Source organism: Euphorbia lathyris, chromosome 2 (assembly GCF_963576675.1).
Source record: "Euphorbia lathyris chromosome 2, ddEupLath1.1, whole genome shotgun sequence".
NCBI classification, from domain to species: Eukaryota; Viridiplantae; Streptophyta; class Magnoliopsida; order Malpighiales; family Euphorbiaceae; genus Euphorbia; species Euphorbia lathyris.
This window is the reverse complement of record NC_088911.1, coordinates 80,639,559-80,644,996: the sequence shown is the minus strand read 5'-3', so window position 1 is coordinate 80,644,996 and position 5,438 is coordinate 80,639,559. Positions and strand designations below refer to the sequence as shown.

General features: G+C 32.5%; 1 long non-coding RNA gene across 1 annotated transcript; it reads left to right on the top strand.

The window, feature by feature from the left end:
• Positions 1-3,807: 3,807 nt before the first annotated feature.
• LOC136220214 (uncharacterized) lies at positions 3,808-4,614 on the top strand. Its single transcript, XR_010684434.1, has 3 exons — positions 3,808-3,874; positions 4,300-4,407; positions 4,488-4,614. It is a non-coding gene; the product is annotated as an uncharacterized lncRNA (long non-coding RNA).
• Positions 4,615-5,438: the final 824 nt, after the last annotated feature.

Here is a 5,438-nt window from a genome sequence, read left to right as displayed (position 1 = left end):
TTCTCTTATTTAATACAACTAATTAATCATGCAAGACATGAAGCAAAAAACTCAGAATTTGAAAACCAAAACCATTGTTAATTATTTGATAAGCACCGAGTCACTGTCTTCCTTGTTTCGTCCTATATAATTTGTGTTATGGGAGACGTACACTACATAAATACCATAAATTACGATATTCTTTCAGTCATACTATTGAAATACTCGTCAAAATAAGCTCTAAACTCCTAAAGATCATTAAGCTATTAATTATATAGAGGAAATTGAGAAAGATACAATGAAATTTGCCAATCTAGAGAGTGGAACTTACCAAGCAAATACCGAACACTGCTCTTGTATTCCAAATGATGCACTGTATATTTACAGATTACAAGAGACAGATCATAGAAAACATTTATACCGCCAAATAAAACAAGCATCGCCTTAGGAAAAAGGGATTGGCTGCATTGTAGGTATTTGATTACAAAATGCACTTTATTAACGGTAATTTATTAGAGAGCTACTTAATATAGTTGCTACCATTGATATGTGACAATGTAATTTAAACTAATAACTCAAATTTCCTTAACCCAAATCCCACAAGAAACAAGTCTAAGAAGTGAACAATCACCTGATCATAGTTGATGTAGATGTGGTGAAACATATAGACAAATAGCAAAATTCTTGCAACCTGCATGACATTATTCACTTTAGCTATTAATAGAAAAAAAATTGAAATTCAGGACAAGTAGAAATATAAAGAAAAAAAGCTCTACTTGCTACTTATTAATCGCATGGCTAAAAATGGTGTCAACTATTTCAAGACTTAAAAATGGCATTTTATTGTTGGTGAGTCCGGTCTACTTTTCACATCCTTGATAGATCATTAACTTATGTGTCCTAAAATTTTGTATTTACACATTTTGAATCCACCTGCTTAATCTGTAGAATTTATGTTTCAATTAGCGTACGAGGCGATGGTTACCTACGTGCTTAAAACATAAAGTTCGAAGTGGGATGGGAGGATACTTTCTTTTAGAAATTACACCTTTCAAACTGAATGAATGAACCAGTGAAGAAAACGCCTAAGGTGCACTTGCGCACCAAGTAAGAAAATGGCTGACTAAGGGGAAAATTGGTCAATAGAATAGTTTATATTCATAGTCAAAGGGAAAACTAAAAATCTCTGAGGATAATGTTTCTAAAAGGACACATTATTTTCCAAATTTGTATAGAAATCATAAAAGGAAACAGATCTATAAGGGAATCAAATAGGGGATCAAATAGACACAGTCTAACCCATTCATAGACTGCTGGAAGCAATCATCAGTGACTTAAGACAACCACAATTTACCATAAGTTTTGTTCACAAGCCACTATAATAAATATAAAATATTTATTTGTTGTAAATAAAACTAATATATATTCCAATATATTCCATGTTGCAAAATATAAATTGATATTCAATATCTCAACAAAAAATGATAACACTCATATAATGATATATACGCACAACACACACATAAATAGATAAAGTAATAAAATTTGTTTGTACCAATTCCAAGCGTAAACTTATATATGGCAACTGAATTATCTAATTTTTTACATGTAAAAATAATTTCAAAATAAATACTGAAAAACGAGAGTGTGATTCACTTCTACTTAAGCACGTAATATACAGTCTAGATACTGTCTATTATACATCGGAAGCAATAAATCTGACTTATTAAAAGATGAATGCATATCATTACACGAGATTTGATTGGTGTTAAGAATTAGATGTGTACAAACACTACTAGAAATTCATGAATCTGTGATGGAATATTGTGACAGAAATTATTCCATCACGAATATGAGACGGAATGCCATCACAGATGGTGCCGTTACACGTGAGAGATGGAATTTAAGACGGATTGACTTATTTCGTCAAAATGTAGTGGCGGGAGAAATCCCGCCGTCTTTCGAGACAGTAAATGAGACAGAATTATTTCCGTCTCAAATCTGTGACGTTTTTAGAGATGTTTTTTCAGTTCCGTCAAAAGACAAATAAAATTCTATAATTTTATTTTATATTAAATTTTTTATTGAATAAAAAAAATATAGAATATTTTATTGGACTCATTTGTCACATGCCTAATTTTTTCTTCTTCCTTGTGATATGCTCTCAACAGAAACCCTAAACCCTTTAAATTTAGAAGGGTGATTCTTGACCTAAAACCTCCATTCTTCTCTCCAAACTTGTTTCTTCACTTTAAATTTACACGACTCCTGCCAAATATTGAAACCACAGTCAATTTCACATTCAGCATGATCCACGGTTTCTGTACTGGGTTTTAAGAAAACTCATATTTCAAAACAGCGGTCACGTCTGCTACTTCTCGATTTTGTGGTTCCTGTGATCATCTTGGTCTTTTTTTAGCCCTAGATCAGAAGCCTAATACTTCCATTGCCAGGTAAACTTTAGCCTTTTGGTTTTTATTTTGCTTATTGTTCTGGGTTTATTGTTGCTTTATGTTATTCTGAGTTTGTTGTTTTGTGTTTGTTTTTGCTTTATGTTCTTTGTCCGGGTTTGTTTTCCTAAGTTTATTGTTTTAGGTTTGTTATTGCTTTATGTTATTCTGGGTTTGTTGTTCCTAAGTTTGTTGTTCTGGTTTTGTTGTTGCTTTATGCTCTTTGTTCTGGGTTTTTTGTTGATAATTTCATCCAACATGAGGGCCTTTCTAGTTACCTATTTTAAAAATAAAACCCACACGAACCTATCAGATTTAACACCTTCTTAAGAATAAGACGAGTTGGTAAGAGTACCCGGCTCATATGTGAAATGACAACAATGTCTCCATTAAGAAAATTGATCTTAGAATTTCTAGCGACTAGTATGCTAAGTAAGAAGATCAAGATATGGTATTATATGATCTGAGGCTCTAGAGTCCATAATCCATTCTGGAAAAAAATTTACAACTAAGTGATAAATAGTTGTCTCATTGAAAACCATAACAGAGAACTGATTTTCCAGTTCTTCATCAGTTTCTAATCCTCTTTGATGTTGTAAGTGAGATTGGGGCATGAGTTTGGTCAATTGTTCTTGCTGCTATGGTGTAAACAGGATTCATGTGCTCTCCTCATTGAAATTAAAATTTCTCTGCTATGTTCAATTGTTCCTGCTGCTATGCTTTTTAGTATAGATTAGACGAGATGCTCAGTTTCTTCTTGTTTTGCTTATAGAGTGTTAGACAATTTCTCAAGCTCTACACTCTCTTGCTTTGCTTTGATATGACTCTTTTATCTCTTCTAGATTTAAACTGAGAGCAACCCAATAATCCAATACTGAAAAAGATGTAAACTTTGTACTCACAGTTTTCTTGGGATCTATGTTAGCTATCTTAAGAGCTTGTTCAATGGAGATTTCAAATGCTTTGCAAGTAATAGGTTTCTTTGGTAGCATAGATGTGGGATTTTGTTGAGCAAAATGGCTTATAATATCAAAGATTTTAGGGGTAATTGTGTTTGTAGGTGCAGATATTGCTGATCTACAAACTCAATGGCATCTTCATCATCAGAAATAGTCATCTTATGAGTAGGATTTAGTGTCTCAAAACAAATAATCCTTTCAAAACAATCCTCCAATATGGCATTTACATTACCTAATTATGAATATTAAAATCAATTTCAATAGATTTAACATGTAAATTCTAATTGTATATTCTAATTGTATGAAGAACGCCAAGAATTCATATCTGAAGAAATGTATGATAGTTGGGCTACATATTGGGCAACACAAGCTACAGAGGAGATATCCGCGAAAGCTAGTCTTTCTCGACATAGTGGTATTGTAAATGGACTAATGTCGTGTCATACTGCTGGATCATTGTCAATGAGAGAGCATCGCGAAAGACTAGTAAGCTATTGATTCATTCAAGATCTTCCTGATGCTTTTTTTTCATCCTCATGATTTATTCAAGATCTTCTGATTTTTTTTTCATCTTCCTGATTCATTAAAGATGTCAAAACACCTCATTAATATACATATATTCTTGTAGTTTTACTTTTACAATCCATCTAAAGTTGAAGCTGGATTTGTTTTTTATATTTTAATATATTTTTTCCTTTACTTGCAAATAAATATATTTTAATCTATTCTTATTAAGTCATGTAATATTGTGATTGATCAATATTAGAATCTAATTAAATTGACATTATTGTGATTAAGTTTTGGAATTGCAAGGAAAAATCAATCGTGTATAGCATCTGATATGAATTAATTACACAAATTAGACAGACCCATTAATTTTGTACACACTGTTGATTTTTCATATCTTGCAGACCCGTGAATTAGGTCGTCCAGTAAATGCGTATTAGATGTTTGTATACACTAATACAAGGAACCACGATGGTGTCACATGAGTTGACAAGAGATCTCGTCTTATAAATGTAAGTTCTTACATGTATACATTTGTACACTTTATATCATTTGAATGTTAACCGATTGGTTTAATTAATCATATTTACAGGAGAGGGTAACTGTCAGACGAGAAAGGATGTGAGAAGCTACTGATCAAGTTATTAATGAGCAAAGAGTGTATTATGAATCCGTTTGGGGATTTAACAACAGATCTAGAATTTACGGGTTGGGAGATGGATCGGGCTTTTATGCTTCTCAACCTCGATCCGAAGATGGTGTACCATTCTCAACTGCTTCAAGCGTACTTCAGATGCCACAGATGACTGAACAAGTGACATGATTGGAGCGTGACATGCAGAGTCTTATAGCTGATCGGCAAACAGATCAGTCGCGACTAGATGAGGTTGAGTCTCGTCTTGACAGTGTGATGAGATTGGTTAGAGATCTAAGAGCTGAGATGGAGTTATTGCGTATGGACATTGTATCATCTAATAAATCACACCGTGGATCGCAATCTCCATAATTCCAGGTATTTAATTTATCCCAAACTTTTTATTGTATGATGCGGTATGTAATTGGTCGTAAATCTCCATTGGTTGTAAATGTTGGTGTGCAGCTGTTTCTTTAGTTGTGTATCTGATTTGGTGAATTTTATCAAATACCTAATCAAATTTCGAAAGTATGCTCATAGGACTACCATTAGATAGCATGTGAAAAAGAAACTATAATGGAATGGAAAGAGCAATACCAAAATGTAAACAGGTTTAAATCTTACTATGTATCTCATATTGATACATATTAAAGATAAAGTGTCTATGAGATATGAGATTTTGAACATATATTGTTTCACATATTATTAACATATATTGTTGTCTATGTATCGGATATGAGATTCTGAATGCTATTTTCCATTCTTAATAGTTATAGTTGTATATAGCTTATGAATGTTGATTTTGGCTATGACCTCTTTCTAAATGTTGATTTTTTTAGGTTATTAATGTGAGACAAGCTAATTTTTTGTTGCGTTATTTATTCCATTTCTCTACAGGTCTTCTATTTT